Source organism: Lithobates pipiens, unplaced genomic scaffold (assembly GCF_037356315.1).
Source record: "Lithobates pipiens isolate NorthernLeopardFrog02 unplaced genomic scaffold, aLitPip1_a1.2 Scaffold_8, whole genome shotgun sequence".
Taxonomy (NCBI): Eukaryota; Metazoa; Chordata; class Amphibia; order Anura; family Ranidae; genus Lithobates; species Lithobates pipiens.
In genome coordinates, this window is record NW_027507903.1 from 39,642,124 (window position 1) to 39,664,299 (window position 22,176).

The window sequence follows — 22,176 nt, forward strand, 5'->3', positions numbered from 1 at the left end:
CCGGTGTAATATACAGATACCAACAGTCAAGGCACTTAGAGAAATAAAACAGATGTGTACATGGAACTGAGATTAGTAAAAAAAATGTAAGGTAACTCAAAACATAACTGCCATGCCGCCAAAACTGGATGGATCTAGAGTAAGGAACCTTGTGAGCTACAAGCAGTACCATAAAATGGAAATAAAATAAAAATATAAGGTACGTGTCGTTCATAAGTTCTTGTAGACACACTGTGAAGGAGTCAAAGATGAAATTGCTTTTCTATTATTCTGGTTCGGAGACCGAGATAGAGACAAAAACCAGTGGCGGCCCATCCATAGGAGGTGCCCGGGCGCCGCCCCCCCCCCCCCCCCCCCCATAGTGTAAAAAAATAAATAAAAAAAAAAGTAAAAAAAAAAAACGGGCCCTTTAAGACATTTAAAAAAACAAAAAACATAATTTAACAATTTAACATAGTGTACTGTGGCACCGGTCGCAGTGCACTACGAGAAGCATCACGTCGATGCAATCACAAGATTGCATCCATGGCGCTTCATTTGCGGGTTAAAAACCCGCCTTGCGGCGCACTGTAGGACACCGACTAGCTTCCGCCCGTAAAATCACTGTGATTCTATGGGCGGGAGCATTGTCATTCAAAGACAGACAGGTCACTTCCGGCTTTCGGCTGCTTTACGAAACCCGGAAGTTACATCGGCAGCTCCGTTCCTCAGCCCGAGTGGAGCTGCAAGACAGTGAGGTGAGTGGCATAATTGCTGTCTCTGGGAAAAAAATGAAATAATTAATTTACAAATAATAATTAATTACCAAATGCACCCTGGCCGGCCTAAGCCCCTGTACACACGGTCGGAGATTTCCACAACCAAATCCGTCGGATTTTGCCTGTCGGATTTTGTCCGTCGTATCTTGTCCGAAACTGTTGCATACACACGGTCGGGCCAAGTTGGCGAAAAATCCGATCTTTCAAAACGTGATGACATAATTTCGTTACGATGGGACTACGTTCAGGCTAGTAGCCAATAGCTTTGATGTAGGAATTTGATCTGAGCATGCGTGGCACTTGGTCCGATGAAAATGCTCTACACATGATCGGATTAGGTCCGACCGGCCCAGTTGGTCGGGAAATATTTCCAACATGTTGGAAAATTGGGTCGGACGGAGATTCGGACGGAATCAGTCCGATGCATACCACACACAGTCGGATTATCCGACGACACGGTCCGATAAGACGCAATCCGACAGATTATCCGACCGTGTGTACAAGGGCTCAGTCTTTACTAGATCACTCTGTTGTGCTGTGCAGGAATTATTAGAGCAATTTGTAAAAGACACAATATAAATTGAAAAAGAACATAATGCTTCTTGCAGGAGGATCACATCATGCCATGCGGTATTCTTTTTCAGCAAAGTGAAAAGAATGGTCTGCTCTGTTGCTTGTTGTTACTCACAGTTAATTTGCTGGCAAAGACATTTTTATAAACCTTTTTTGCATTTTAGTGTAAATCTGAGATCTGAGGACTTTTTGACCCCCCCCCCCCCCCCCCCCAGATCTCATATTTAAGAGGACCTGTCATGCTTTTTTCTATTGCAAGGAATGTTTACATTCCTTGTAATAGGAATAAAAGTGACACCATTTTTTTTTTTAAACTGTGAAAAAATAAATATAATAAATAAGAAAAAAAAATGTTTTTTAAAGCACCCAGTCCCGACGATCTCGCGTGCATAAGCGAACGCATACATGAGTACTGCGCCCAGCCGCCTGCATAGGAAAACGGTGGTCAAACCACACATGTGAGGTATCGCCGCGATTGGTAGACTGAGATCAATAATTCTAGCTCTAGACCTCCTCTATAACGTAAAAGATGCAACCTGTAGAATTTTTTAAACTATGGGTGGAAGGAAGTGGAATACAGGGGACAGATTGGGTGGATTATATAAGGAGCATGGTTTATGAGAAGTGGGAGGGGCCAGAAATTATGGGCGGGGCCTGGCGCCCCCCCATCCAAAAACTTCACCAGCCACCACTGACAAAGACAGAGACAGACTCGGGTTGATTTTTCAGATGCATCGTTGAAGCTGATGAGTTCGACAGAGGTGAGACAGGGTAAGTATGTTGAGGGAGATCTTGAAAATCGGAGGCGGCTGGTTCCTCATTAAAGGGTCGAGGATTGGGTCGTCAGTTTCTGCAGGAGGATAGGTAGGGGGATAAAATACTTTTAATAAAACAGTATGACGATATTGGTCCCCCCCCCCCCCTTCTCAACCGAGCAAGTTCCAAGACTCAACCACTTAAGCGCATTTGACCTTCTTTTTAGTTAAAGAGGTCATGGTCCTCTTGTAAGAAGGACATCCTACCGAGCCAATCGGGTCTTTTTTTATTTATTTGGATATATTACAAGTTGGTGATGGTTTCCCACAGAATGTCCCATTGAAGAAATATCATTGACGATTATGAACCGTTTATTTTATTTTGGTTAAACAAGTCACACAATGTTTTTGCACTTTGCATGTTTTTTATGATTCAAAAGGTAGCACTATGTTTCAATCTTTCAAACACAACAGGTATAGCTTTTTTCTTTATTTAAAGTATAGACACTCTACACTTTTAGGGGAGTAGCTTTTTTTAGTTTTGTATTTATAATTCACAATTTACATTTTTGATTCACCTATTGGCGCAAGGTACCTTTTCAGTCCCGGGGGGGGGGGGGGGGGGGTAAAAGCAGGCGGCTGAGGTGTGGTTTTACTCCCCCACAACCATCCACATACATAAGGACTTGCAGTCGCTCAGAGTTGTACACGTGCTGCGTCAAAAATTTTACTTCTGTAACATTGGGTGAACAGTACTGCTGTAAAAGACAACCCCATTTAAAGCGGAGCTCCACCCTAAAGTGGAACTTCCGCTCATTGGAACCCTCCCCCCTCCGACGCCACAATTGGCACCTTTCAGGGGGGAGGGGGGTGCAGATACCTGTACAGTACAGGTATTTGCACCCACTTCCGGCATAGATATCCGCAGAATCTATGCCACCTCCTGCGGGTCCCCCTGTCTGAAACACACGGATCCCAGAGACAGCGGGGACCATCCTTATTGCGCAGCACGAGTAGGGAACCGGGAAATGAAGCCGCAAGGCTCCACTTCCTGATTACCGTACCCAAGATGGCGGCGGCAGCACCCGAGAGACGATCGAGAGATCGGCTTCGGGTGCCGACATCGCTGGCGCACTGGGCGGGTAAGTGTCCTTATTTTAAAAGTCAGCAGCTGCAGTATTTGTAGCTGCTGACTTTAAAAAAAAAAAACGGCGGAACTCCCGCTTTAAGAGAATAGGTCCACACTGGGGTCTCCCTGCAGGTCAGCATTTTCAGGGTTGAAGCAGGTGATGAGGAGTTAACATATCACCTCCCAGTCGCCTTTCAACCTCCCTCTAAAAAGTGTTCTACCACAGCATGGGCTGCTACATGGCAGAAACAGCCCTTATGCCGCATACACACAAGCGGAATGTCTGGCAGAAAAAGTCCGACAGAAGCTTTTCAGCATATATTCCGATCGTGTGTATGCCTCATCTCATTTTTTTTACGAAAATTCTGACGGACCTAGAAATAGAACATGTTTTCAATATTTGCGACGGAACCAATTTCTATCGGGAAAACCTCTCGTCTGTATGCTGTTCTGAGGGACCAAAACCGACGCATTCTCTGAAGCAAGTATGAGACGGAGGCTATTGGCTACTGGCTATTGAACTTCCTTTTTCTAGTCCTACGTGTTGTATGTCACCACATTCCTAACGATCGTACTTTGGTGTGATCGTGTGTACGCAAGACAGTTTCAGCGGAATTCCATTGGAACTCTGTCGGAAAAACCTTTGGAGTTTATTCCGATGGGAAAACTGGTCGTGTGTACGCGGCATTTGTGATTGAGCTCTAAGTGACCTTATTCACTAAGCCATAACTAAGCTATTTCAGTAAGATCAAGCACACTTTTCCCTTTAGCAGGAACCAGTAGTCTTCAAGAATATTGTTGCAACCCTCTTTCTCATCACCTCTCAGGATAGAAAGTATAGGGTGGCATTGTTTTAAAAAGCATTAAACAGCACTAACTGGCATGAACTGGTGCACATGTATAGCGCATTTAAAAACTTGTATGAAGTGTAAGTTCCTAATTCGTGGACCCAGCCAGTCCCAGCCTTTCCCTGCAATTTGTTCTTAGGTTTGGTGGGTTGCTCGGTGTCCAGTAGTGACAGAGGGGGGGAATGTATATCTCCATATACCGGGACTTTAAATGAAGCGCACAAGGAAAGGGGGTAGTGCGTCTCCATCCCTAAACTAAATTCAAAAAATAATAAAAGAGTATGGAACTTTAGATGAGGCAGGCTCAAGCACAACGTAAAAGTAAAGAATTTTTTAGTGCACATGAATGTTAAATTGCGTAACGTTGTATATGACAAATAATTGCTCAATGCATATGGAGACATCTAGGAGAGTACATAGAATACACATAAACAGGATGTAAAACATGATTACCATAACAGGGGAACAATTGTACATGTTTCATAAGTATGATAACAAAAGACCTAGTAATATACAGTTAAATTCATAAGATGTTGATGGAAATGTGAAGGGTTACATCCTCAAAAGCTTGGCGCGTTTCGTCGGTATGCCGACTCGTCAGGAGCGGATGCTGAATATCTGTAAGTAATGGCAGATGTTCTCAATCAAAAAAGCCCATGATATGGAAAGTATTATATGTAAAGAGGTTTATATAGAAAAAAAGAGATGGGCAAGTCCACAAACTTACATCCCATTGGAATGCTAAACTCAAAAGATCATGGTAAGCAGGAGTCACCACATCAAGCCTCCCTGGGAGTGAGGTGTAAAGGTCCGCCTGTAACAACAGGTCCAAACTGAAAAGTCCCCAACCAGTGAACAAATGTAGTGGTGACTCCTGCATTCCAGGATCTTTTTGAGTTCAGCATTCCAATGGGATGTAAGTTTGTGGACTTGATCATCTCTTTTTTCTATATAAACCTCTTTACATATAATACTCTTTTATCATTTTTTGAAGTGTCCAGTAGTGAGCTGCAGGAATTGGGAAGGACAGCCCTCAGCTTTCTCAGGCTGCCCAAGGCTCTCAATGAAACTTGTGAAGGCACATAGGGGTATCTGTGACATAGTTATATATGTAACACTACCCCCGTAAGGGCTGCTGTAACTTAAATGGTTCTTTTGGTGAAAGGGCCGCTGTAACTTAACCGGTCAGCAGAGGCACCCAACAACAACATTTCACTCATGCTGGCTCAATAACCAATCTAGAGGTTGCCTTTTTGGATTTTTATTGCTGAAAAATTTGGGATGGGAGAGGGGTATTATGGGATACACCAGATTCCCTGAACGTTTTACAAGAGGACACTTCACTTTGCTAAGTTTCTCTGAGCAAACTCTATGCAGGAGCAAGCACCAATGCCAGAAACTGAACCCCTTGTGTTTGGCAGTAATACTACTGGGTTCTCCACTCAAGAGACAAAGCACACAGTCACAAAAACTCAGGGTTCAAGTCATTATTCACAATGCCACAGAATCACTGCCTTCCAGTATCCACCCAACACTCTTCAGTGAGAGGTTAATACTCACAATGCCACAGGACAGCCAGACCCCTTCTAACTTCCATCTGACATTCTTCAGTGAGCTCTCCAGACTGATAGTTGAGAGTCTCCTTGACTGGCCCATAAAAAAAATATGGATCCAGAAATATTGGCCCTACAAAGTAAATCTGGAATTAGGATGGCTGCTGCAGATGTGGGTGTCTACCCTCACCCAGATGGGTGGATTCCCTCTAACAGGCAGAAGAACCCTGCTGCTTTAAATCTCATACTATTTATTTGTCTCCCAGTCCCCTTCTGGGCACACCTATTCAGGAATTGGTTGGAGCACAATAAATATTTAGGTTGCCCATTTGCCTTGCTCAACCCATTATGTTCGAGTAACCTCTGGAAGACAAGGGAGAGCAATCCGGCCGGCAAGGCTGGGGTTCCTTATTTGAACATTAGAACTCAGGGCTCTGGGCTTGTGACAGAGTTATGCTTCTACATTCTGTTCCTAGTGCCTTGCCAAGAAAAACATATGCAATGCACTGGAATAATCTCCTTGGACTTTAAAGGCAGAAATTGGAGTAATAAACAGTATGGAAAGTAGTGCCCTGCCAAGGGCCTTGACTTTGACCGTTCCTGTTTGCTGATCCTTGATTGGATAACAGATACACTAATGATTGCCACCTGCCCTGAACCTTGCTTAGATATCAGACTCTGTCATTGTCTGCTACCAGCCTTGACCTCTGCAAGCTTGACATGCGGCTAGTCACTGGTCCTGGTCACTCCTACATATTACACCTCCTTTGAACCGTTCTGCATCCTGAAGCCATCTGACAGTAGGTGAACTCTCCTGGGGTTGCTGGGAATAACACCCCTTTTCTGCAAATACAACACCACACCTTAAGTCCTGGAGGCATCAAAGTACAAGTAGGCATCCTAGTCTTCAGGGAGAAGCAATACTTTACATTTCTAAGCCTATTTGAACTTCACCTACATTAACTGGAACTTGAACCTAAACAGTATAAAATAAAGTGATAGGAGTATAAAATCCTCTTGTGAGGGGCCAGTTGACTATTGATGAGTAAATGTGGCAACATTTGATCTGACCCCAAGTTTTAAATTTAGAAAAAATGTTCAAACTTAGAATAGATTTATATGCATATTTGATGGTCTCTTTTAGCCCTTAGGAGAGCTGTTACATAATGTATTGCCACCCAAATGTCATAAGTGCCCCTCACAACTGCAAGGGAGTTTTGCTATTGAAAATAAAGGTTACATCAAGGGAAGAGCCTTTCATATGGCTATGAGGGGGTCTTGTGAAATACACAAATTCCATAAATTACAGTTTTGGGGATGTATACTTTGGCAGTGCATATATGCCTATGGAATTGAATATAACATTAAAGTGGGGTGTCCCCTAAAAAAAAAAAAAAAAAAAAAAATTAACAGTCAGCAGTTACAAATACTGCAGCTGCTGACTTTTAATAATCGGACACTTACCTGTCCCAAGGTCCAGCGATGCGGGGGAACGAAGCCCCCCCTCGTTCCCCGCTCTGTTTGTGGCACCGTGCGGAGCAGGGCACCGTGATACGCCGCACCTGGAACAAGTGACAGGTCCCAGGTGACTGTGTGGTGCGAGGGGAAGTGATGTCACCAGCCCGGGCAAGGAAGAAGGCAGACTACGAGGGACCCCCTAGCAACAGGTATTTAGCGGTGAGTAAAACTTTTTTTTTCCAATTATTTATTTTTAATTTTTTTTAAGATTTTTAAACAATTTTGTATTTTTTAGTGGCAACACCACTTTAAGTAGTTCTCGCCTTGACCTGCTTTAACTGGCAGAAGTAGTAGCTCTAAAATACTTTTTATATATATATTTTTTTTTAAAAACTCTCTTTTTGACCAGAGAAGGACATGCAGCGCCAACGTATGTACATAATATAATGGGCACTAACATTTATAGGTTAAGTTGACGGAGGGAAAAAATCTGATTACCTCTCGAGGGGATCAGGAAGGATTTTTTCCCCCTGCTGTAGCAAATTGGATCATGCTTTTCTGGGTTTTTCGCCTTCCTCTGGATCAACTGTGGGTGAAGGATTGTGTATATGGTATTGTATTATTTTTATTTTTTTTGTGTTGAACTAGATGGACTTGTGTCTTTTTTCAACCTGACTAACTATGTAACTGTATGGGTGGGTAAAAATTGGTTAGAAGCATAACAGATTAACCTGTTCCCCTCCACGCTATAGCTGAATGACAGCTACAACTTGGACCTACATTGCCGGGAGGCCGTCAATATGTTTTGCATTCTCCCCACAGGGCGAGCGCAGCGCGGGCTGTGATCACCGAGTTAATGAGACTCATTTCCGGCCCCTTACCACTTGATCATCTGTCAGCCAATGACAGCTAATCACGTGATGTAAACAGAAGATTGGTAATCATTTTTCTGAAAGCATGAGGAGAAAAAATATCCGATCACTGTCTTCTGTGTAAGGGACATCATTCACGAAGAGGAAGAGGCACAGCTGCCTTATCTATGCCCCCCAGTGCCACCTGCCAGTGCCCACACAATGCATATCAGTGCCCACCAGTGTTCCAATCAATGCCTCATCAGTGCCACCTAGCAGTGCTTCCTATCAGTGTCACCTACCAGTGCCTATCACTATCCATCACTGCCACCCATCAGTGCTCATCACTGCCACCTATCAGTGCCCATCAGTGCCAGCTATCAGTGCCACCTATCAGTGCCCACCAGTGATGCCTCATCAGTGCCCACCAGTGAAGCCTATTAGTGCCACCTATCAGTGCCACCCATCAGTGCCCACCAGTGATGCCTCATCACTGCCCACCAGTGAAGCCTATCAGTGCCCATCAGTGCAGCCTCATCAGCGTACATCAATGAAGGAGAAAAATTACCTGTTTGCAAAATTTTATAACAAGATATAAAACTGTTTTGTATTTTTTTTTCTAAATTTTCTATCTTTTTTAATTTTTTTAATAAACAATAAAAACCCAGAGGTGATCAAATACCACCAACAGAAAGCTCTATTTGTGGGAAAAAAATTACAATATTTTCATTTGGGTACAGTGTAGCATGACCGCGCAGTTGTCATTCAAAGTGTGACAGGGCTGAAAGCGGAAAATTGGTCTGGGCAGGAGGAAGGTTTAAAGAGGAAGTAAACCCTGATGAGTTTACTTCCTCTTTGTCTCCCTGCAAAGGTAAAGCATAATGGACTACTATGCATCGCATAGTAGCCCATTATGTGTCACTTACCTGACACAGGAGCCTGCGATGTCACCGCTGTCCCCTGTAGTCCGGAGCCTCCATCTTCTTCCAGGTATCGCTGCTCTGGCCACTCACAGCGCCAGAACAGCGATGACGTCACTCCCGTGCATGCACATGGGAGCCGCCACTAACGGCATATCACCGTAAGCAGTGTCATGCTGCTAACGTCGATAGTGCGCCTGCGCGCCGCTGTCTTTTAGTAAATATATATAGTATATATATATATAGTAAATATAGATATTTCTTGGACCTACAGGTAAGCCTTAATCTAGGCTTACCTGTAGGTCAAAGTGGTTTGTAAGGGTTTATAACCACTTTAAGTGCCCAGTAAGCAAGTGGTTAATAGCAGTGCCTCTATAATGATCAGCCATCTACGGGCTATTACTCAGTACTGTGGCTCACTTTGTAGTGTACACCTGTACCCTAATCAAGAACAGTTAAAGAATAACTCCACTTTTGTTGAGAAAAAAACATTCCCCTCTGGGTGACCTATGTACATTGCAAGGATTGTAACAAATGTTGTTGCCGATTCCTACCTTTTGTTATTCTAAAGAAATCCCTGTGTGTTTGTCTGTGCCTCTGTTCTGAGTAGATCTAATGGGATGGGTTTCATAATTAACTGTCAGCTGTGGAGCTACTGGGCACTAATGAGGAAATCTGCTGGGCCTTTAGACATGCTCCTATTGAAAGTATCTCCCAAAAAATGAAATTTTTGTTGCAAGAGATGCCTTGTATCTCTGACTTGTATCTTAGGCAGACTTCTGGGAAAATTGGTGAGCCAATCACACAAGCAGGAAATTATGTTTCTGGGGAGTGGTCAGTCCACACTCTGTGTACAGAACAACTCCAGGTAGCCATATTGCAATGCATTCTCAGAAAATTACATTGGCTGCAGATTGAAAAGAAAAGGTACTTTTTTAATTAAATTAATTTACAAAATGATTAGTGTCGCAATTATATGCGCTATATTATATTTTCTAACTTGCTAATTTAAAAAAAAAACATTTTTTTTATTCTCTCTATGTTTAGTGCTCACTGTGCCTGATATCAATAAATTCTCCTGAAGAAGCCAATTACCAAGGCGAAACATGTAGAGATGAAATCAGCTTGCACTTGTATTAGTACTGTAATATCTTTTTGATGTTTGTTTTGAATGTTCCAATAAAGTTCTGCTTTTTATAAATGTTTTTGTTATAATTGTGCACCTTAAACATCCCAAATATATCCTTGAAATCTCTACTTACTTCTATTGTCCTAACCTGGACATCAGTCTGCTGGATCTACAAATGTCTATTGTTTTATCTGACCATCTGTCTGAGAACCTACACCACCGGGCATCTGTCCTGCTTAATAATGGCTGTTGGTCTTGCAACACTTCTTAACAATGAATATGGCTAAATGAAGAGACACAAGCTACAGGGGGGTGTCTTTCTAATAAATTGGAATTACAGCCCTTAGATACGGGTATGTAAAAAATTGTCAGAACAGATTTGGATAAGTTCAGCTGTCATTGTAAGATAAATTATAGCTACCACCCATAGGTTTGACGACCACAGATTTCATTTAAATTAATTAATGAATTTAATGTTATTAAAAATGACCTTCCTTTTACAGTCAGAAACTGTAATTATCAAAAACAGATATGCGTAGGTAAAAATTGGCGGAACTAATTGGGATAATTTAGCTGTTGTTGTAAAAAAAATTAGAGCTAAAAAGGTTTGATGATTTTATTCAAATGAATTCATTAATTGAATGTTATTAAACATTACATTACTATTTCAATCAGAAGCTGTTTTAGGTTTCAAAAACAGAAAATTCAATGCAATGTGTCATTTCCTCCTTGTGTGATTGGCTCACTGATTTTCTCAGACATCTGCAATAAGGTAACAAATCCAATTTTTGGCATCTTCTGCAATAGGAATTTTATTTTTGGTGAGATGCTCCCTAAAACCCTTTTCACACGGAGGCAGTTTTCAAGCATTTTAGCGCTATAAATAACGCATGTACAGCACCTAAAAACTGCGCTTGTGGGATGTTCGGAAAAGTCCTGCAAGCAGCATCTTTGGGCGGTTTGAGAGCGCTATATACATCACTCCCCAAACTCCCCTTCCCATTGCAATATATGGGCAGCACTTTCAAAGTGCCTGAAAAGCGCTTTGGAATCAGCGCAGCACGAGAGTTTTTAACCCCTTCTTTGTGGTTAAAAGCACCCCGCTAGAGGCCGAAAAGCACCGCTTAAACAGCACTAAAGCGCTGCTAAAATGAGCGTTGCTTTAGCACTCACACAGCCCCAGTGTGAAAGGGGTCTTTGGTTTAGATTACTTTCACACTGCTCCGTTGCAAAAATGTGGTAAAACGCATATGCATTTTTGGCACATTTCCGGTGCATTTTGCACCCGTGAAAAAAAAGGACACGTGACTCAAAAAAATTACCAAAAACCAGGGGAGTTGCTAGGTCTACAAAAGATCTGGGACTAGAGCCCATAGCAGCGTAGTAAAGAATGTCATATGTTTGGGCGGGCATACACATGTATATAATATATGTGTGTGTATATATATCCCCAGAGAGTCCCCCCTATATCAGGGTCCTCAGAGAGCCCCCCACTTCCATCAGGCTTCCCAGAAAGCCCCCCCCTACATTAGGGTCTCCAGAGAGCCTCCCCCTAAAAAAGGGTCCCCAGAGAGCCTCTCCTTAAATCAGGGTCCCCAGAGAGCCTCCCCTTAAATCAGGGTCCCCAGAGAGCCTCCCCCTGCATCAGGGTCCCCAGAGTGCCCCCCACTTACATCAGGGTCCCCAGAGAGCCTCCCCTTGGGGACCCCTGCAGAGACTTGGGTCTATTGGCCCCAGATTCTGGGCTATAGCCCCAAAAGCCACCCCCTAGCGAGGCCACTGCCAAATACGAAACCGCGAGTGCTTTTTTGATGCGTTTTCCATTCATTTCAATGCGGAGGTGTGTTTTTTTACTGCACCAAAAATGCAGCATGCAGGACTTAAAAATGCAACTGACTGATGTGAAGAGTTCCATAGGATTTAATGGTTATGAATTTTTCCTCTGCTTTTGATAAGGAAAAACAGAAGAAAATCTGATCAGTGTAAAAGGGTCCTTATTTACTTTGGAAGGGAGGCAGATACTGCAACGTTATTCATTGAAACACTAAAAGTGCACCAGGTGGTTATAAGAAACTAGACCCTGACATTCAGGAATCAGTTTTGCAAGGCATAATGGAGCAAACTTTATCTATTAAATCTTCTGCCCTTGGTGTTTTAACTTTACTGGCAGAAAAAAAAATGTTTTACTATCCAAATAACTTATAAAGCCCTCTTCCTGTTTCTTTTCTGGTAATTAGCCTCGGCTTATGACATCATGCATGGTTCTCTCACTCTTGTTAGAGTATGGCAGGAAGGGAGGGGGGGATGAGTCATAAGAGGGCCAATGAGAGCTGCAGAGCTGGAAGTGTGCCTCTGTGTGTCTGTGTAAATCCAGGAAGTGAACATGCAGCAGCTTCAGCTGCCCACAGTTAAAATGGAAGCAGCCAGAATCAGTGGAGGGGGATTTCTGCAGCATATTTGGCAAGTATGGAATCACAGTATATATAAAATAATATGCAAAGTGGTTGGAGGGAAGCTTCAGAATGGCAAAGATGTTTTTATTACAAACTATGTGAACAGGCTGCAGTTCCTCTTTAAGCACATTTAAATATTTCTTGGAAAACTTTACCTGCTCAATGATTTCCTTATTACAATATCTGCTTTTATATTAATTACCGTGTGTGTGAGTGGTGCATATAAAAAGACTTTTATAGTTCTCTGCATCTTGAATTTGTTAATAAACTTCATGAAAAAAAAATAACAAACACTCCTCTAGTGAGCTGGTGTAGGGAGACTGCTAGGCGCAGCTTTATCTTGAAAAGAAAACACCTTGTAAATAATATTCTTGTTAAAAATGATTAACTAATATCACTATTATATGTTACCATTATAACATTGCTAGATGTCAATAACTGGATCTCCCATGCAGAAAAAGATGAGCAGTAAAAACTTTTTTGCAGACTAATATATAATGGCCACCAGAACCATACCGGCACTCTAGCAGGAGTGTCAGATCATCAAAACATAGTCTGCCAGTCCCTAATGACTATGTTTATCAGAACAGAGGCTTATATTGTAAAGTATGTCATGCTGCTAAAACACAGAGCCTCTTGTTCAAAGGCAACAGTATATTATAAGGTAGTCCCATGTACCATCAGGAAATAGCAAAACAGACTGATTTGGTGAAGATGAAATATATATGACAAAAAAAAAAATATCTATATATATGTGAGGGGTGTACTCACTTTTGTGAGATACTGTATACATCTATATAGATAGATATATAGTATATATACATATACAGATATATATATATATATATATATATATATATATATATATATATATATATATATATATATATATATATATATATATATATATATATATATATATATATATATATATATATATATATATATATATATATATATATATATATATATATATATATATATATATATATATATATGTATATGTATATATACTATATATCTATCTATATAGATGTATACAGTATCTCACAAAAGTGAGTACACCCCTCACATATATAGATATTTATTTATTTCTCAATTTAACACTTTTAAAGACTTTCTTTGCAAACGTTTATTGGAATAAAGTTCCATTCCAAAAAGTTTACCCTTAAAGTTTTTTTTTTTTTTTTTTTTTTTTTTAGCATTTCTCTTCCAGTGCTTCACAACAACACATACAAACAATTTATTATAGGTAAAGGGACCTTAATGTGATTGTAAATTCAATGTTTTAATTAAAAATTTTTTTTTTAAAACAGGTTTATGGTATTGCATAGTGCAGCCCAAATCCTCCTCTTCTGGGGTCCCCCATCAGCGCTCCAGGCACCTCATCTTCTCAGTGTACCACCGTAGGAAGCTGCTTCCTATCATGGCACACCTGCGGGCTCCATCTGGAGCCGTGCTTCCATAGGCACAGAGAGTGGGGCTCATCCCCGCCCCTGCTCTCTCATCACAAGATTTGACTGACAGCAGTAGGAGCCAATGGTCTGTGAGAGCAGAAGGAGAAAGGGCAGAGCCACTGGAGATGGGCACAGTTCTGGATTGAGTGATGGCTCAGGTAAGTTTGGGAGGGGGGGGGGGGGTGAAGGGGTAATACTGTTAGCTAAACATTTTTTACAAGGAATGCATGTAGGTCAAAAAAAAATGTTTAGTCTTTAGGCTCCTTTCACACTGATGCGACTTGAAAGTCGCATGATTTTGCAGCTGCGATTTTGACGCAATTTCAGGGAATGCCTGTCTACACTTAAGGTCTATGGACCTCAACTCGCATCAAAGTTGGACCAAAGTAGTAAATGGACTACTTTAAATTTGGTGCGACTTGAAGTCGCACAGATATGAATGGTTATCTTTGGAAATCATGGGGTACAACTTGTGATGTGACTCTGATGTCAAAAGTCGCCGAAAAAGATAAAAAGATACTTTGTTACAATATGTATCATTTGGTAATGATAAAACCGGAAAAAAAAAGAAAAAGTTTTACCTCTATTTCTACTTTAAATGCTCAATCAACATTGACTGTTTTAATGCCTTATGCTGCTGACTGTAGTAAATAGATAGGACGATCAAATTTACTTGTTTTAAACTTTTTTTTCTCACATTTCTTCAGTTATTTCCTGGTTTCCAGGCCTAGGCAAATGATGTCATAAATCCCAGGAGTCTACAATTTATGTCCTTTTTTCCCACAAATAGAGCTTTCTTTTGGTGGTATTTGATCACACCTGCAATTTTTTTTTTTTTTGCGCTATAAACAGAAAAAGACCAACAATTTTGAAAAAAAATAAATAATAATAATTTTTTTGCTATTATAAATATAAAAAAAAAAAAAAAGTCTTCATCAATTTCAGCCAATATATATTCTTCTACATATTTTTGGTAAAAAAAAAAATCTCAGTAATCGTATATTGATTGGTCTGTGCAAACGTTATAGTGTCTACAAAATAGGGAATAGATTTATGGTATTTTTTTTTCTAGTAATGGCGGTAATCAGCGATTTTTAGCGGGACTGCGTCATTGCAGCGGACAGATCAGACACTTTTGACACTTTATTGAGATCATTGACATTTATACAGTGATCAGAGCTAAAAATAGCCACTGATTACTGTATAAATGTCACTGGCAGGGAAGGGGTTAACACTAGAGGGGTGATCAAGGGGTTAAGTGTTACCTAGGGAGGTATTTCTAACTATGGGTCGAGGGGACTGACTGGAGGAGGAGAGAAATCGCTGTTCCTGATCACTAGGAACAGAAAATCTCTCTCTACTCCCCTGTCAGAATGGGGATCTGCTTTGTTTACCTTGACAGATCCCCATTTTGGCTCTCAGAGGAGCAATCGCGGGTGGCCCACGGACATCGTGACGGCAGCCATGTGCATTGGCTCCGGTGCTTCTTAAAGCTGCCGGCATACAATGACATCGATTTGCACAGCCGTGCCAACCTGCCGCAGTACAACTGTGGCGGCTGGTCGGCAAGTAGTTAAAAATGAATTAACGAGTGCTTTTGGTTTGTGGCGCTTAGATGCAGTATAGTTCAACTTTAAGTCTAAAGGAGATTGTACAGAGATTCTACAATCAGATTGTATAGTGTATGGCAAGTTTTAGGGCCAGTTCACACTAGAATTCATATGTGTTCCCCTGCAGTGCGATTTCCCAGCCCATTCATTTGAATAAGCTGAAAATTGCACAGAAAGCAGAAATAAATAGTGCATGCACTACTTTTGTAAATGAAATTGTGAATGAAATTGCACCAAATTGCATGGTCTGTTGCCCCTTTGTGATCTTCAATTATCAATGTATTGGCACCTCCAGCAGATTACAAATGCAGGGGGTTTTGAACGCATTTCGGGAAACACACATGGAACGCACCTTTCCCACACCAATCTGGTGTGAACCAACCTTTAGAGAGATTTCTCCTCATTTCCTGTCCTTTCTGACGCCCATCACATAGACAGGATGTCAGGGCAAATGTCCCCAACATGGAAACAAACCGCAGTAAGAAGGCACTTTGACTATTTTTGATGGAAAGTCTTTGCATCTTTCAATAGGCTGAATGTAACACATTTTGTGACTTCCAACTTTGTTTCTACTTTTACAGTGAATTAGTCAAAGACATGTATTTTGGCTTTCAAAGTTTGTTTTGGACGCTTACTGGCTTATGTATACTTTGCGTATACCACAATCCCTTGTTCCAACAGAATGTCGCTTGTTCTTCCTCTACACCTACAAATCCACTTCTCCGAGGGAGGACAAGCCGACACTGAAAGACATGGAATGCCAAATTTAGGCACAGATACATCTGGTTTGTGGTATGAGAATATATATATATATATATATATATATATATATAGTGAGAGTGTATCCGCATGTATAGAAAATATCTTTATAAGATTATCTTTTAGAAAATATCTTTTATATCTATCTTTTATTTATTTATTTTTAGATTATTAGAAAAGTGTATCTAAACTCAAAAGCAAACAATTATAATGCAGCTTACCAATTCTTAAATGTGGTGGCTTCATCTGTTTTCTTATTTACATTTTTTTCTCTTTATTTTCACCTGGTGATCCAGCCAGTAAGCCTTTTATCTTCTTTTAACAGGTCAAGCTGTCCATAAAAAGTGGTAGTTAGAGGGTTGAGACCAGTGGTAACTGGTGGGTTTTGAGTTTGGGGGGGGCGGCACTGCCAGCACCCCCACCTCACGCCACCCGGGGCATCCAGCATCGCAGCAATAACAGCACCCACCCCTCGGTAGCCCTGTCACTTACTGGATCTCCTGTGATCTCCTCTCCTCCTTCTCTCAGAGGTGTGGGGAGCGGCGGTCATAGGTGCGGGCAGTAGCCCAAAGGGTGGGGGAGCAGTTGCCAAAGGTGCGGGCAGAGGCCCAGAGGTGTGGAGAGCGGCGGCCATAGGTACGGCAGGAGGCAGCCCAGAGGTACCTTTCTAAATTATAGCTCCCCTATGTACCAATATAGTATTAATGTACTTCTTGCAACTTTCCAATATATATATATATATATATATATATATATATATATATATATATATATATATATATATATATTTCCAATTGTATGTGCAGCTTTCCAATATTTCTATACAGGCTTACCTAACTCTCTTCATAGCTGTTTAAAAACACTGCTCCATTACTTCTGCCTTACTTCCTGGTCAGACTGTAGGTCAAGACACAGGAAGGAGTTCACCAGATGAGGGTGGATGATGCAGGGTGTGTGCAAATTAGATCAGCTGGTCGACTCCTTCCTGTGTCATGACCTAAAGTCTGTCCAAGAAGTAAGGCAGAAGTAATCGAGCAGTGTGTTTAACCTCCCTAGCGGCGCACGGGAGCGGAGAACGGCGGCAAATTCAAAAAAGTAAAAAGACACAAAACACACACCGCACTGTAATCTTACAGATTACAGTGCTGTATTAAAAAATTACACACCCCCTTTGTCCCTAGTGGTCTGTACAGTGCCCTGCATGCACTTTTATATTATAAATACCGTATATACTCGAGTATAGGCCGACCCGAATATAAGCCGAGGCCCCCAATTTACCCCCAAAAAAACTGGCAAACTTATTGACTCGTGTATAAGCCGAGGGTGAGACATGCCTGTCCATCCCTGTGTGTGTGTCCGTCCATCCCTGTGTGTCCGTCCGTCCCTGTGTGTCCGTCCATCCCTGTGTGTCCGTCCATCCATCCCTGTGTGTGTCCATCCATCCATCCATCCCTGTGTGTGTGTGTCTCCATCCATCCATCCATCCATCCATCCCTGTGTGTGTGTGTCTCCATCCATCCATCCATCCATCCCTGTGTGTGTGTGTCTCCATCCATCCATCCATCCATCCCTGTGTGTGTGTGTCTCCATCCATCCATCCATCCCTGTGTGTGTGTGTATCCATCCATCCCTGTGTGTGTGTGTGTGTGTGTGTGTGTGTGTGTGTGTGTGTGTGTGTGTGTGTGTGTGTCCAGCCTACCTGTGTCCCGAGCCTTTGTCCCGAGCCTCCGTCCCGTGTCGTGCCTTGCCTTCGTCCCGTCCCGTCCCGTCCCGTCCCGTGCCGTGCCTTGCCTTGCCTCCGTCCCGTGCCCTCTTCGTCGGCGGCCATTGTAAAATTCAAAAGCCGCGCCTCCTCCTTCGCCTGTGATAGGCGGAACACTGAATTTCCCAGCAGCCTGTGTTCCGCCTATCACAGACGTCGTATCATCCTCGTCCGTAGTACGAGGATGATACGACGTCCGTGATAGGCGGAACACAGGCTGCTGGGAAATTCAGTGTTCCGCCTATCACAGGCGAAGGCGGAGCCGGAGGCGCGGCTTTTGAATCAGAATGGCCGCTGTCTGTCTGCTCGACACGCTGATCGAGCGGGCAGACAGCGATGACTCGAGTATAAGCCGAGGGGGGCACTTTCAGCCTCAAAAAAGAGGCTGAAAATCTCGGCTTATACTCGAGTATATACGGTACTGTTTTTTCTGCCTGGAATTTGGAGATTGTCCATAGCAACCAAAAAGTGTCCCTTTTTCAGTGTTTTAGGATTTGATTACATTATTGAATCATTTTTATTATTCTTTATTATATTATAAACTTTATCATACCCGGGATGTCTGCTAGACTCTGGTTTGAAGAGATTTAAGAGCGTTATTCCTAAGAATTACAGGACTACTAAATAAAACGCCAGATTTCCATGCAAAATAATTGTACCGCTTTCAGCACCTAATTCCAGACTGAATCATACCGCCAGGGAGGTTAAACAGCTATAAAGAGAGTTATGGAAGCCGGTGTAGAATTAATAGAAAGCTGGTTTATTTTTGCAAAATAAGTACATTAATGCTATATTGGTACATAGGGGAGCTGGAAAAAGCAAGGCAAACTTAGCTTTAAATCTGGTGGCTGCAATTGTTTAGGTTTTTCTTATCTTCACCCGGTGATCTATTTTAGGGTGTCGCCACTCTGGATGGAGTACCAACAGAGACACCTTTAGACAGCAGCATTGTCAGTCTGGAGAGAGAGTAGTAGATGGACTGTCAGATTAAAGGCTAAGTTCACCTTTTTTTCAGCTCTCCTATGTATGAATATAGCATTAATGTACTTATTTTGCAAAAATAAAATAGCTTTCCATTAATTGTATACCGGCTTCCCTAACTCTCTTCATAGCTGTTTAAACACACTGCTCAATCACTTCTGCCTTACTTCCTGGGCAGAAAGTCATGACACAGGAAGGAGTTGAACAGCTGATCTCATTAGCATACACCTTGAATCATCTACTCTCAGCTGGTCAACTCCTTCCTGTGTCATGACCTAAAGTTTGATAAGGAAGTAAGGCAGACGTAATGGAGCAGGGTTTTTAAACTAGCTATGAAGAGAGTTCATAGCTGTAAGCCTGTAGAATTAATGGAAAGCTGTTTTATTTTTGCAAATAAGTACATTAATGCTATATTGGTACATAGGGGAGATGTAATTTAGAAAAAAAAAGTGAACAAAGGTGAACTTAGCCTTTAAACTAAAACTAAATCAAAACATGTTTTGCTTTTTGCATAGGGTAAGGAAAGATTATAACCCCTGCCAGGTTTCTTAGCCATCTGTGTCCCATTGGGGAGATTTCCCCTCACTTCCTGTCCCAGAGTCACAACAGGAAGTAGATGAAATCCCTCCAAAATTAGGAAACTCCTTGTTTGTTACCAGGCTCCTCATAACTTTTGCTCCCATTGAAACATTTCTCATCTATTCCAGTTCTGGTAACAACCCAAAATTTGGGATTTTCTTTCACTTTTACTCTCGGTGATAATGGCCATTAGGACAAATAGAGAGGGTGAATCTCCCTAACAGAGACAAACTACGTCTGTTGTACTTAAGAATTGTACTAGTTGGAAGGCGTGCATTATCAAAATCTGTATAAGGGTCTCCACACACATTACAATCTGATTGTGCAATCAACTTTAGGGTTACCAAAACTATGTAATATGAAGACCTGGCAAAGCTATCCAATCAGTTTGTACCCAATCTAGCAGGCCATTGCACTATATATTTGTTGGTAGATCTAAGCCCTTGTACACACGGTCGGAGAATCCGTCGGAATGTGTCCTATCGGACTGTGTCGTCGGATAATCCGACTGTGTGTGGTATGAATTGGATTCATTCCGTCGGAATATCCGTCGGACCCAATTTTCCAACATGTTGGAAATATTTCCCGACCAACTGGGCCGGTCGGACATACTCTGATCATGTGTAGAGAATTTTGATCGGACCAAGTGCCACGCATGCTCAGATCAAATTCCTACATCAAAGCTATTGGCTACTAGCCTGAATGTAGTCCCATCGTAACGAAATTACATCATCACGTTCTGAAAGATCGGATTTTTCGCCAACTTTGTCCGACCGTGTGTATGCAACAGTTTCGGACAAGATCCGACGGACAAAATCCGACGGGCAAAATCCGACGGATTTGGTTGTGGAAATCTCCGACCGTGTGTACAGGGGCTAAGGGTGCACTCACACTATGCTCAGTTGAACTAAACCGTGCTTGAGTTTGATTGTCCCCTTCACCTTTCCCCCCTAGTCTGCACCTATACTGGGCTATAAGAAAATGTTCCTGGGTTTACTTACATCATCACCTCTGCCAACCAGATCACAGTGATCCTGCTTCTGTGCTCAGTGCTCTAGGGAGAGATCTGTGCTCAGGCCCCGTCTTCACTCACACTGAAGTAAACCATAAAGGGCCACCGATGAACTAAGTCTGGAACAACTCTTCCAAGTGATACCATGCATTGCACACTTAATCATATCCAGGCACAGTTTGGAGCACTCAATATAACCAGACCAAGGGGGTGAACTGTGCCCAGTTTCAGTTTGGAGCACTTTACCCACCCAAACAAAGCAGACCAAAGAGGGTGAACCATGCCCAGGAACTTTTCAGAGCACTCACAGGACACAAACAAACCAAACCAAGGTCTGGAGCCATAGTTCAAAGCACTCACACTACATACAAACCGGACCAAGGGGTTGAACCATGTCCAGACACTGTTTGGCACAATCACACTAGTCAAACTGCACCATGCACAGGCACAGTTTGGAAACACTCACACTGCACAAACGAACCGGACCAAGTTCTTGAACCATGCCTGGGCTTTGTTAAAAGCCCTCACACTATACAAACGAACTGGACCAAGGTCACGAACCATAGTTCAGAGCACTCACACTACACAAACGAACCGATCCTAGGTCATTAGGCATGTCCAGTCTCAGTTTGCAGCACTCAAACTACACAAACAAACCTGACCAAGGTTCTGAACTGTGACGGGCTCAGTTTTGAACATTCATACTACACAAACGAACCAGACCAAGGTCGGGAATCATGCCCAGGCTCAGTTTGGACCACTTATACTACACAAACGAACTGGACTAAGGTCATGAGCTGTGCTTGGGCTAAGTTTGGAGCACTCATAATAAACAAACGAACCAGAACAAGGTCATGAACTGTGCTTGGGCTTAGTTTGGACCAATCACACTAGCCAAAAGAACCAGACCAAGGGTGTGAACTGTGCCCAGTTTCAGTTTGCAGCACTCATCCTACTCAAACAAACCAAACCAAGGGAGTGAACCATGCCCGGGCCTAGTACGGAGCACGTAGAGTGCACGCACACTGGCGGTTTTAACCAAGCTTTGCCATAATTCTACCCCTTGGTCCAGTTCATTTGTGTAGTGTTAGTGCTTTGAACCACGCCCAGAAATGGCTGAGAGTACTGTGCTCATAAATAGGTGGTCCCAGGCACATTTTCTTTTCTTTTTTTTGTGGTTTGGTTAACTTTTGTGTGAGTGCCAACTAAGCTTGAGCACAGAACTCACTATAGATGATCAAGCACCGAAGCAGGGATCCCTGTGGTCTGGTTGGCAGAAGTGATGAAGTGTGCCCAGGAACACTTGCTTATAGCAAAGTGTGAGTGCAGACTGGTAGGGGGGGGGGGGGGGGGTAATACACTCAGGTGTGGTTAAATTCACCTGCGCCCAGTGTGAGTGCACTTCACAAACTAACTGGACCAAGGGCATAAACCGTGCCTGGGCTCAATTCAGAGCACCCACCCTACGCAGATGTGAACTATGTGCTCGGTTTGGAGCACTCACACTATATACAAACGATCCAACCAAGGGAGTGAACCACGTGCGGGCTTGGTTAGAGCTACCAATGGGATTGCACCCTAAAGGAGAT